Raw genomic sequence first — 14,225 nt, forward strand, 5'->3', positions numbered from 1 at the left:
GGTTCCGGAACTCTCGGAACCGAGGCCATGCAGAACTTTTTTTTTGATATGTATATTTGGTATGGAATTTTCATGCTGAAAGAGAGAGTGTTCTGTGTGTCGACGAAATTCTCAGCATGCACCGAGATACACTGTGATAAATGTCATGGGATACCTTCTAAGGTCGTATCGGATCTTATTTTGTCCGCCGTAGTGCAACAACTCGACGTGCATGGACTCAACATGTCGTGGAATTCTCTGCTGAAATATTGGGCCATGCTGCCTCTATAGCCGTCCATAATTGCGAAAGTGTTGCCGGTACAAGATTTTGTGCTCGAACTGACCGCTCGACTATGTCGATAGAATTCATGTCGGGAGAACTGTGCTTTCCAAACATTTGCTCGAACAGTTCAGAATGTTCTTCAAATCACTCTTGAACTATTGTGGTTCAATGGCAGGGCGTATTGTCATCCATAGGAATTCCATCGTTGTTTGGGAAGGACTTGAATGGCTGTAAAAGTTCTAAGTCAATGATCGGTTAGTTGGACCAGAGGACCCAGTCCGTTTCATGTAAACACAGCCCACACCATTATGGTGCCACCATGGTGCCTTGTTGACAACTTGGGTCCTCGGCTTCGTGGGCTCCGCGCCACAATCTAAACCTACCATCAGCTCTTGCTAATTGGAATCGGGACTCATCTGATCTGGCCATGGTTTTCCAGTAGTCTAGGTTCCAAAGTCCAGGAGAGGTGCTGCAGTCGATGTCATGCTGTTAGCAAAGGCACTCGCGTCTGTCGTCGGCTCCGTTAACGCCAGATTACGCTGCGCCGTCCTTGCGGATACGTTTGTCACACGTCGCACACTGATTTCTGCGGTTATTTAACGAAGTGTGTCTTGTCCGTCAGCACTGACTATGAAAACGCCTCTGCTCTCTGTCGTTAAGTGAAGGCCGTTGGCCACTGCGTTGCCCGTAGTGAGTAGCAATGCCTGAAATTTGGTATTCTCGTTGCACTGTCAGCTCTGTAGGTTTCGGAATACTGAATTCTCTGACTATTTCCGAAATGGAATGTCCCATACGCCCAGTTTCAGCGTAGAAAAAGTCTATTTATTCCCGCCGTGCGGCGTTGATCATGTCGGAATCCTTTTCACATGACTCGCCAGAGTATAAATGACAGCTTCGCCAATGCACTACCCTCTTATACCTCGTGTACACGCTACTACCGCCATCTGGATACGTGCATATCTCTGACCCTTGACTTTTGTCACCTCGTTGTAGTTACGTTACACAGCGGCATGTTACATGCCGGAATACGGAGCCGTCTAGCGGTAGGGGGTTGCAACTTCTGTCAGCCAAGCGGGGAAATCAATCGAGTAACATGCATGACATATACACTACTGGCCATTAAAATTTCTGCACCACGAAGATGAAGTGCTACAGACGCGAAATTTAACCGACAGGAAGAAGATGCTGTGAAATGCAAATGTGTACTCAACGACGAACCTGGGTGCACGAATGGCAAAACGTCATTTTTTTGGATGAATCCAGGTTCTGTTTAGAGCATTATGATGGTCGTATCCGTGTTTGGCGACATCGCTGATGAACTGTGGTATCGTGTTTAAGCTGCATGGGCAGCTGTAACTGTACACGCCATCCAAGCTCTGTTTGACTCAATGCCGAGGCATATCAAGGGAATTATTACGGCCAGAGGTGGTTATTCTGGGTACTGATTTCTCAGGATCTATGCACCCAAATTGCGTGAAAATGTAGTCACATGTCAGTTCTAGTATAATATATTTGTCCAATGAATACCTGTTCATCATCTGCATTTCTTCTTGGGGTAGCAATTTTGACCATTGACCAGACGTTTTCAGTTGGTGAGAGATCTGGAGAATGTTCTGGCTAGGGCAGCAGTCGAACATTTTCTGTTTCCAGAAAGGCCCGTACAGGACCTGCAGCATGCGATCGTGCATTATCCTGCTGAAATGTAGGGTTTCGCAGGGATCGAATGAAGGGTAGAGCCACGGGTCGTAACACATCTGAAATGTAACGTTCACTGTTCAAAGTGCAGTCAATGCGAATAAGAAGTGACCGAGACGTGTAACCAATGGCACCCCATACCATCACGCCGGGTGATACGCCAGTATGTCGACGACGAATACTCGCTTCCAACGTGCGTTCACCGCGATGTCTCCAAACACCCATGCGACCATTATGTTGCTGTAAACAGAACCTGGATTCATCCGAAAAAATGACGTTTTGTCATTCGTGCACCCAGGTTCGTCGTTGAGTACACAATCGCAGGCGCTCCTGCCTGTGATGCAGCGTCAAGGAAAACTGCAGCCATGGTCTCCGAGCTGATAGTCCATGCTGCTGCAAACGTCGTCGAACTGTTCGTGCACATGGTTGTTGTCTTGCAAACGTCCCCATCTGTTGACTCAGGGATTGAGACGTGGCTGCATGATCCGTTACAGTCATGCGGATAAGATGCCTGTGATCTCTACTGCTAGTGATACGAGGCCGTTGGGATCCAGCACGGCGTTCCGTATTACCCTCCTGAACCCACCGATTCCATATTCTGCTAACAGTCATTGGATCTCGACCAACGCGAGCAGCAATGTCACGATACGATAAACCGCAATCGCGATAGGCTAAAATCCGACCTTTATCAAAGTCGGAAACGTGATTGTACGCATTTCTCCTCATTACACGAGGCATCACAACAACGTTTCACCAGGCAACGCCTGTCAACTGCTGTTTGTGTATGAGAAATCGGTTGGAAACTTTCCTCATGTCAGCACGTTGTAGGTGTCGCCACCGGCGCCAACCTTGTGTGAATGCTCTGAAAAGCTAATCATTTGCATATCACAGCATCTTCTTCCTGTCGGTTAAATTTCGCGTCTGTAGCACGTCATCTTCGTGGTGTAGCAATTTTAATGGCCAGTAGTGTAGACACTGGCGAGCAGATTGATGCCGTATTCCTGGACTTCAGGAAGGCATTTGATACGGTTCCGCACTTACGTTTAGTGAAAAAAATACGAGCTTACGAAATATCGGACCAGGTTTGTGATTGGATTCAGGATTTCCTAGAAGAAAGAACACAACATGTCATTCTTAACAGTTCAAAATCTGCAGATGTAGAGGTAATTTCGGGAGTACAGCAGGGAAGCGTGATAGGACCTTTATTGTTTACAATATACATAAATGACTTAGTTGACAACATCGGTAGCTCCGTGAGGCTATTTGCAGATGACACGGTTGTCTACAAGAAAGTAGCAACATCAGAAGACTCGTACGTACTCCAGGAGGACCTGCAGAGGATTAATGCATGGTGCGACAGCTGGCAGCTTTCCCTAAACGTAGATAAATGTAATATAATGCGCATACATAGGGGCAGAAATCCATTCCAGTACGATTATGCCATAGGTGGTAAATCATTGGAAGCGGTAACGACCGTAAAATACTTAGGAGTTACTATCCGGAGCGATCTGAAGTGGAATGATCACATAAAACAAATAGTGGGAAAAGCAGGCGCCAGGTTGAGATTCATAGGAAGAATTCTAAGAAAATGTGACTCATCGACGAAAGAACTAGCTTACAAAACGCTTGTTCGTCCGATTCTTGAGTATTGCTCATCAGTATGGGACCCTTACCAGGTTGGATTAATAGAAGAGATAGACATGATCCAGCGAAAAGCAGCGCGATTCGTCATGGGGACATTTAGTCAGCGCGAGAGCGTTACGGAGATGCTGAACAAGCTCCAGTGGCGGACACTTCAAGAAAGGCGTTACGCAATACGGAGAGGTTTATTATCGAAATTACGAGAGAGCACATTCCGGGAAGAGATGGGCAACATATTACTACCGCCCACATATATCTCGCGTAATGATCACAACGAAAAGATCCGAGAAATTAGAGCAAATACGGAGACTTACAAGCAGTCGTTCTTCCCACGCACAATTCGTGAATGGAACAGGGAAGGGGGGATCAGATAGTGGTACAATAAGTACCCTCCGCCACACACCGTAAGGTGGCTCGCGGAGTATAGATGTAGATGTAGATGTACTTCCGCGTGTGTTAGGTTTTGATATCCTTTGATTATGTTTGTACTATTTTTACCTATGACTGCAGCGTTGTTCTAAATATTTTTGAGACAGATTACTAATGCTTAAAGTGCCTAGTTTTCTAGCCATCGCAGGCCCTTGTGACCGAGCGGTTCTAGGCGCTTCAGTCCGGAACCGCGTTGCTGCTACGGTCGCAGGTTCGAATCCTGTCTCCGGCATGGATGTGTGTGATGTCCTTAGGTTAGTTAGGTTTAAGTAGTTCTAAGACTAGGGGACTGATGACCTCAGATATTAAGTCCCATAGTGTTCAGAGCCATTTGAATCATTTTTTCTTGCGATCATGTTGTTGCGAACTGTGTTAAGACTGATGAGATGTCTTTCTGAGACTGGATGTGTGAACCTTCATTTCACGTAACTGTCGAAATAGGTCCGTGAACACGCACTAGCTCGATTAATGTGAGCCTTCAGTTGCTGACCGCAAATGCTTGAAATCTGTTTTTCAAATCAATTTTAATTAGTGTTTCCAGTATAACCATGTATCCCTCTATTTATAAGCGCCACATTATGATATAGCTTTCATTATCCCACAGCCTTTCGTTTATTACACCTTTTTTCATCTACTAAGTAAGCACATTTCAGCATGGCCTTGCAGCAGTCGGGAGAGAGAATGACAGATGGATTCGTTGCGCAACTATTTAATTTAAATTAATCGTAGCAAAATCTCATTTACGTAAATTACTTCTCATGGCATTAGATAGAACAAAAATATTCTCGTTGGTCATAAATTAACTGAATTCGCTTTCAGACTTGTATAAATATGGCCCGTGTTAATAGAGATATTCTAGATCCAGTCAGCCTTAACTCTAATACATTCATAATTGACGTAGTGTAATTTTGTGTGGGCTTCACCCTCAGGTCATTTATGTTAACTCTTTGATAATAGTGCATTAATTTTTATGAACCATAGTTTATGAGTAAGTGCACTTTTACTCGTTGTGTATGACCAGTCAGAGTATTTTCAAGTCAACTGAAAAAAAGACAAGTCTCTTATGTTATTGCAACTTTTGTGGTGAGTAAGGAAGAAAATTGACACCAGTCTAATATTTTTAAATTACAGTTTTTATACAAATAATTTAAGAATAAGTTAATACATACACAATATACATTACAGATCCACTAGTATTTAAGAACTTCAAACTGTATTTCCATTGTACTAATATTTACTTGCATTTTGTTCTCAATTTCAGTATGAACATCTCAAGTGGAACTACCATCTACTGAATCCAGCAGTCATTACCTACATATTAACACTGCCGCGAAGTTCTCGACGTTTGTTCGCTAGCAAATAATGTGATGGGAGCTTGTACCATATACTAAAGGAAGTGTGTGTTTTGGTAAATATATTGGGAATCATCTGAAATTACCACCACTAATATTGTCCCGAAGAGACGGGGAATCGTTATTGCTTCTTGAACAGAATATTAAGTTCACACTGATGGGAAAAATAAGTATGTGCAGTGAATGCAGCAGTTAACGGAAAAGTCTTTGCAATATTAGCTACACATTCCTAAAAAGAGAACAGTGATTAATATCAACATTTTCCCGCACTAGCCATTGATAAAAGAAGTAAATTTTTTGTTAATTTTTTCATTATTTGTAAAGAATAAATTATCACATGATGAATTTCGTTACTGCATATCTACGGCCACCTGGTGTTTCTCAATTACGTTTTACTCTTTAAAACTTTTACTTCAGATTAAGTTGACACCTTATGAGTGCACTGCTGTACTTGCAAACAGTGTAGTTCTTGGTCTCCAGACGAAGTCTGGCGACTCCATTGGCGTTTGCACAGATTACCGAATATTAATGTTTGTGTTTTTACTAAATGACGCTAATCTGCATTTCTAGGCTAGTATTGGAAACTGACTTTACAGCCGGAATTATTCAGTAATGCAAACGAAAATAAATTAAAAACAAATTTCACAACATTTAATAAGTCAGTATGAAACATTTTGCCATTTAAATAATTTGTGAAAGCTGTGGACTCAATGACAAAGAAAATAATGGAGAATTATTGTTATATTCATAATACGGAAGTGGTAGCAGAATTGATGTGAATTACAATAGAGCTATCCGTAGGGTGCCAACGCAAATGTAAGTGTGTAGGCTACTGCGGAAGTAGTTGGCATATAACTGTTCTGCGTGCAGCGGCGCGTTGTGTTGTAAAATAACTAAGTCATTTAATGACAGTTATTTGATAACATTATGCCATTCTACACCAAGATAATTTTATCTTAACCAATGCAAATAACGATATATCTTCATTACATTCTTCGTTCATTATCTACCGCATTATGATCATGACTTTCGGGATCTCTGTGCCTGAAGCTACGCACATTGGTTTGAAGGTCTGGGATTTCGGTGTCCATAAAATAGTGGCTCATCATCTCAGTGGACCGTTTTTCACGGACGAAATATTGAATGCCGACCTCCTATCACAGTGTGTTCTGCTATTCGTAGACGACATGCCACTACAGACAGGGAACATGTATGAGTAGGATGGCTATCCGGTTAACAGCGGCATGCGCTGTGGAGGCTGTCTTGAACGAAATTTTCTTCGGCGCTTGATCGGAGAAAGAGCTCCTACAAGAGATGGTTAATTCTTTTCCCAAGGTGACATAATCCCAGTAATCTCTGTAGGAAAGTTTATAGACGATATGTACAAGATTATACCGACCATATTCACAGTAAACTACGAACTGAAGTAAACTGTGCGAACGTTTTGTCTCAAATACTGCTCATTGGGCACCAACAGTAGAATGAGTGCTAGAAGAGTGTATTGCAGCTGAGGGCAATCATTTTAATCCCAATTAGTAAACGGTTAGTTAGGGATGTGGTATGAACGGATACTGAGTTAATGGCCAATCCTGTGGAACGAAAAACACTTACACTAGAATCCGGCAATAAACTCCATTTTGACTCATCGCCTTCCCGCTATTTGCTCCGTTGTAAAAGTAGACATAGTTCCATTTAAGAAATATGCACGTGATGCTATTAAATGTATTGCTCATCACTGTTAGAATCATTGTGTATGTAATCTTATTGAGAACCTGTGTGTTCTTCCATTCTGTGAAAACGGTGCATCAATTGAACACCTCATCGCATAAATGCGGAGTGTTTCAGAAATATTTTACGAGACTATATCGTCTACGTGAATCAGGACAGTAACTTGATATAAAAAATGGCTCTGAGCACTATAGGACTCAACATCTATGGTCATCAGTCCCCACTTGATAAAAAAAAAAAATATAAGTGCGAATGTCGCAAACCATTGTTGGTTGGAATATCACACGGTGTAGATGCAACCACTTGTCGAAAAGAGTGTTTCCCTCGCGCACATTGGCCTCTTCCATTGTGGATGTGTGACAGGAGTCTTCTGTGTGTATTTGTAGAGTGTAGGTGAGTGTAATGGAAGTAGTGTTATGTTTGTGTTGTATGATGACGATGGTGATGATGATGATGATGATGATGATGATGATGATGACGATGATCATGATGATGACGATGATGAGTTAAGGGAGAAGGAGAAATTCGGTTCCTGTACATAGCCTGCTCCTGTCGAATAGCTCTAAACGAGCCGCAGAGCTCAGCGTCCCTGACCCACGGACGATCTCATCAACAGTGTCACATGCCCTCATTCCACTAAACACTGAGGAGAAGTTTGGAAATTAATCCAGGGCAATGGAGCAAAGACTGGTGACCAATAACTTTGTACCTTCACTTCTCCTGCCGTTGCCGGCCAAATACTGGCAGTGAAAATTTCATCCACTATCAGGATTTGAAACGAGCGCCACCGATGTGCGTTAGCGGCCTCGGCTGCAGAGGCAGATGAAACTTTGGGTGAATTTTAACTTACGTACCAAAACTCAAAGTTTACGTTGGCACCAGATGTAAACTGCCGGTCATTTGTGTTTGCCGGCAAGGGTCTCCGTGGTGCAGCTAGCTCGATAGCTCGCTCGTTCATTACCGAATTACGCGTCCGGTACTCGTGGCGATAACACCGCAACGGTAAGAGTTTTGGGTTCCCCGATTCAACAGGTGCAATTAAGACACAACAGTGCTGCGTTATTTCCGTCGGAAACGAGGGAAGGTTAGGGATTGAAGTTTCGTCATTTCCGTCGGAAGTACGCCAGTGCACCTTCTACGATATATCACATGGATATCGCAATGCACTACTGTTCTACAGGGAAACTGATCTCACAGAGTGTGATTTTTTAAAATTTTTGTAGCATTTTGTAAAAGACTCCATCTATATGTTTCTTCTTCCAACAGCCTTGGATTAACTGCGACGTCGCATAAGAAGAGCAAGGAGTACAGTAACTACAAGCATGCAAGCAAAAGTGCGGGACGACACTGACTTTCGTCTGGATGTTTGTCGTGCGCCGGGCAGAGGCCACATTGAACATTTGTGGCAAGTAAATAAAAATTGCGCTCCTGAACGTAATCTGAAAATAAGTTGTTTCATGTCAGGCGCCACACACCCCGAAAATCACTGAAGGACAATCCCATTTTCCATTCTGGCTGTTATAAAACCCCTGTCATTTGTACCACGACCAGGTGATTTCGGTTGTTTGCCATTTTCTCATGCCTAATCATTGGAGAGAGTAGTGGTGGAATTGAAATAAGCCCCATAAAAATGGGGACTGAAATTAACAAATTAAAAGCTAGACATATAAAACTCCGTAGAAAAGGGGATAATAACTTGGATAACTGACCGGCAGCATATTTTGATGAGGGCGTAGATTTTTAGTCCGTAGAGGCTAATATTAATAAAGAACATCCCACGTGCACTGAAATAAAAGCCGTCTTTTAACTGGTAATAGGTGTTATCATACATTTAAAAAGCTAGTTAAATCTAGAATGGTAATTAGAAACCTCAAAATGTCTATATATAAGGTTACGATTAGGTCAATGGTCACATCGGATGTGAAGTCTTAACGCAAAGCAGAAATGTCGACTAACAACTGTGACTATTTAAACGAAGGATTCGACGGAAAATTTATGGAGGGATCCGGAAAAAATTATGGTGCCTAAAAGGCTAATAAAAAGTAATGGAATAACACGGGTGGGGCATGTTCTAAGGCTGGAGGACACAAGAAGTACAAAAGAACGTCCTCCAAAGAGAACTAACAGGAAGAAAATTAAAAGAAAGAGTGTCAACGATGGCTGGGCGCGTGGGGAAAACCATCAGAGCTCTAGGATTCAGGGGATGGAGAAGCAAAATGAAGGAGAGGACAGAATCGAAAGAAATTGTTAAGCAGGCGAGGAACCACGCGGGGTCGTAAAGCCACAAGAAGAAGACAAAGAAGAAGAAGCCTATAGTAAATTTGTGCTATCGCTCTTTGGGCTTGTATACATGGGGACACCTGTCATTTTAAAAAGTCATCACTGTCATAGTAAACAATAGCGCTGACGAATATGGACCATTGTTCTGGTTCGCCGCGCAGGATTAGCCGAGCGGTCTAAGGCGCTGCAGTCATGGGCTGTGCGGCTGGTCCCGGCGGGGGTTCGAGTCCTCCCTCGGGCATGGGTGTGTGTGTTTGTCCCTAGGATAGTTTAAGTTAAGTATTGTGTAAGCTTAGGGACTTATGACCTTAGCAGTTAAGTCCCATAAGATTTCACACACATTTTTGTTCTGGTTCGTGTTTACTACGACAGCAGCTATGTATTGAAATGACAGGTGATTATTTGTGTAGTACATACATAAAGGGTGACGGTGTAAGCCTATTAGTATAGGAGAACGCAGTTGAAAACGCCTGACAGTGATATAAATGATTGCGATTTTATAACAGCTAAGGTAAAAAACAGAATTGCGCTGCAAGTGACTGAAAAACGTGCCAAGACATACCATTGTAATGTCTTATGGTTCTTTCGAAAGGAAAACTTTGTACTCCTATACCTAAGTTAAAATTTTCTCCAAGTTTTTATCTTCAACTATGGAGAAGATATAGCAATTCTATCCTATATTGGCTCTTCCTGCGCCGTTCAGTACCAACTGGCTGCCGTGTCATCCTATGGCAATGACGTCATTCAGATGCATTATGGAAGGGCGTTGTATGCTTCCCAGACCTTGATGCCCCTACTTCTCACTCTTCAGTTGGCATCACGACACTGAATGGACCCCAGCTCGCATCCTCTACCAAGGAAAAATACCTTGCTGTGCTGTGAACTGAACCTCCGTCCTGAGCGTTAAAGTCAGACGCGCTGGCGATTCAGCTACCTGCGCTGAACATGTCGTAGATATAATAGTGTGAATTCAGCTTAGTCCGTGATTCCCTGTATCAACGATGGTGGTACTTTTAAGGTGAATTGTGCCATACACTGGGTGTCTCAAACTCTTTGCGACAAACATCTAGAGGTGATAAACAACGTTATGTTACAGTCAGAATGTTCGCTAACGCTTCCCAGCGACGCTTGAAGTTGACTGAGACTGGTTATGCCCCTAGGAGATATAAGAGTTCGTATGAATTGTGTCTTGCCTACCATCCAGTCGTTCGTTTTAAATGAGACGCTTCTAAAATATCTTTTCCACTTAGAGGCACTCATGCTTACGATTTTCTTGTTGAAAGTCACTCTATTGATTTACGGTGGTATACTGCACATGTGATTAGTGTATCTGCTGGTTCAGTGACATCTCGTCGTTCCAGAGCCGTCTAATACTAATGGACATCTAGTGTCTCTGGGAAACGTCAGCGAACATTATATCTCTAAAAGAATCTGTTTCCTGAAAAATTCTTCTCCTTCGTCGGTCAGTGTTAAAGTTCATCGTCGTCTTTCACAGTTCCTCCCACACTAAATACTGTTGTTTTTTCAGTCCGGCTTAAGCTTTAGCGATGTGCTCCTCTCGAGGGAAGCACGTATCCCCCGGAGCAGGGTTTCCTCGGCAGTCACACGTCGTCGTGGTACGTGGCGTAGCTGTAGCCAGGAGCGGTGTGGTCGTAGGCGCCCCAGTACTGGTTGTAGCCGCCGGCCACCGCCCCCGCGGGGTGTGCCGCTGCTGTGGGCGGTGCGGAGGAGGCGGGGGCGGCCAGCCACGGGTTCCACCACGGCTGCAACAACGCCACCGACGTCACACACCGACAGCTTAACTGTTTCTCTTTTTTACACATCTAGTTCCGTAACACCACATTGTGGAGCTTATTTCCGTGGTCGTGGAACGAGTCAGTACATCAAATTACATCATAAAACTTAATAATAAACAAAATAAAATTGATAAGAATCCTGTACTAACGAAAATTTGCTGTGTATACAGTACTACAATCAACAATACAAACAGGAAATTGCTTAAATTTTTTTCAGGAGCTCCCCGACAGAGCAGATGATGTGAGCCACGAGGAAATTCATCATCTTAGACATAAGAAGAGGGAGGATCACTGCTAAAATTTTTCAACACTGGTGGAAGTTCATTAAAAATTGATGGAGCATAATATTGCACGGCTTTCCATACAAGAGCCACGGACATGTAATCTAAATGCAGATTGGATTCATGCTAGTGAAAGCTGCTCTTAGGTATATGCTCACATTGTTAACAACATTAAAGAAAGTATGTATTTAGAGGCCAATGTCAGAATTCCCTGACTCCCGAAGAAGGGTTGACAAGGGGGTCGTGAATTTACTGTTCAAACTCTCCGTTTCTGAGCCAGAAAAACGCTTCCTGCATGCCGTATGTCATAAGCGAATGAAAATAAGAAAAAAAGATAATTTAGATCCATGCTCCACAGACTAAACACAGTTCCAAAATATGTTCAAATGTGTGTGAAATCTTACGGGACTTAACTGCTAAGGTCATCAGTCCCTAAGCGTACACACTACTTAACCTAAATTATCCTAAGGACAAACACACACCCATGCGCGAGGGAGGACTCGAACCTCCGCCGGGACCAGCCACACAGAAACACAGTACCGATAGATGCAGACAATTACAAAAAAGAAATGAATATTATAATACAAATAGCCACAAACAATGGATACAAAGAGAAGTTAGTAACAAAGCTGAACAAGAAAATCAAGAAACAGAAAAGAAAAAACACCTAGCTGTCACCAACACAAGGAGAAAACCACACACAAACAAATACAAACAATAGAGGAATAGAAAGAACACAAAGTGTGAAAGAAACAGAAAGTAAAAGATGGCATACAACCACAAATGACATACAACCACAAATACACATACAGAATAGGCAATATTTTCAAAAAACAAAGCATAAAAATAGCACACCAAACCAACAACTTGATTCAGCAATATTTCTCAAAAACAACAGGAAATACTAATCTTATCATAAATCAGGAAAATACCAACTGAATTGCAATACGTGTGATGGAAGATACATAGGTCAAACCAGGAGGATATTTGATACCAGATAAAAAGAACATGTAAGAGCGTGGAAGTATAAGACGAATCATTCAACTTTTGCAGAACTCTTACACGAAAACCAACATAAAATTACAACCAGAGACACAGTCATGGAAATCATAAGGATGAACAACAACAAAAACCTCCTCACCTTGCAAGAAAACTACCAAGTCCAAAAAACCATAACAGAAAAGAAAAACCTAAAAATGATCGGACCAACTTGGCAAACCACACACTCTTTAAACTGATTGACCACTTAATATAACATTAACTGTACACATATAACCACAAGCTCCATTTACCACTACCATCTCCTCCTAGATTCTGTCCTATAATCGCTGTCCAAGCCCATCCCTGTCGTTCTCCCTGTGGTGTCACCGCCAGACACCACACTTGCTAGGTGGTAGCCTTGAAATCGGCCGCGGTCCGTTAGTATACGTCGCCACTATCAGTGATTGCAGACCGAGCGCCGCTACACGGCAGGTCTAGAGAGACTTCCTAGCACTCGCCCCAGTTGTACAGCCGACTTTGCTAGCGATGGTTCACTGACAAATTACGCTCTCATTTTCCGAGACGATAGTTAGCATAGCCTTCAGCTACGTCATTTGCTACGATCTAGCAAGGCGCCATTATCATTTGCTATTTATCTTGTGATACATGTACCGTCAGACCGATGTTCACCAATTATGAATTAAAGTTAAGTATTCCAGTAGTTACTTACGTTCTTTGCTACTATAAATTCCCGTACCTGTTCCAGACCTCACGCCAGCCTGCGTGAGCTTAAACGCGTACCTTTCGGCTTCCTCTCCTAGTGGCTTGGCTGTCTTGCCAAGTCACAACACTCCCTCCCCTCCCCCTCCGCAAAAAACCACCCCTACTCCGCTCATGTATATACCTACGTACAAGACAACTTCATTAACTCTCTCTCTCTCTCTCTCTCTCATACACACACACACACACACACACACACACACACACACACACACACACACAAAATCGTTTCACAGCTTGGCAATGCTTACAACGTGAACTGAAACAAATGAACAGACATTAACACTGTGGCAGTGCAGAGTGAGAAACGGTTTAAGAAAGTGAATTTTAAATAGTGCAGCGCAGGAAATGCTGCAGAATGTCAAAAACTGCCAAGTGCAGACGTGAAATGAAGTCTTTCGATACCAGCCACTGCTAGCAAGGAGGGAACGAGCAAAATATGTAAATAGACACCATCAGTAACTTGACGACCAACTTTATAAAGAAAATGCTGTTTTTAACCTTAAACGATAAAAAATGTACAGACGTATGAATCCAATTTACAGAATAGCCACGGAAGATGCTTTATAAATAAAAGTGAAACGCGTCTGGTGTAATTCTTTGTAATTAGACTGCAGTCAGCTCAAGACAAACAACCTTCAGTAACAGAGATTAATTTTCGTGTCCGATTATCAGTTACTGCAAGGACTGTCCTATAGTAAATATAGCAGCATTCAGTTTTGAACAAGGTCTTCAATACCAGCTTGCCACGACAGCTATCTGATTTTGGACTGTTCAGACATACTAATCATTCGCCTAATTTAGGTAGTCGAAATCCCATTTTAGGCGAATAGTGCGTTATAAACTGTAAAAACTGGGTCTTATTTGATTTACCATCAATTTGTTTTCTACACGCCATGCCCGTCTGACTTGTACTATTTGATACATCGCCCATTTGGTGGTCACCATCTTTCTCTACCAAACCAGTGTTATCAGCGAAGAGAAATATCTTAGAATCACC

The sequence above is a fragment of the Schistocerca serialis genome, chromosome 9 (genome assembly GCF_023864345.2).
Source record: "Schistocerca serialis cubense isolate TAMUIC-IGC-003099 chromosome 9, iqSchSeri2.2, whole genome shotgun sequence".
Lineage (NCBI taxonomy): Eukaryota > Metazoa > Arthropoda > Insecta > Orthoptera > Acrididae > Schistocerca > Schistocerca serialis.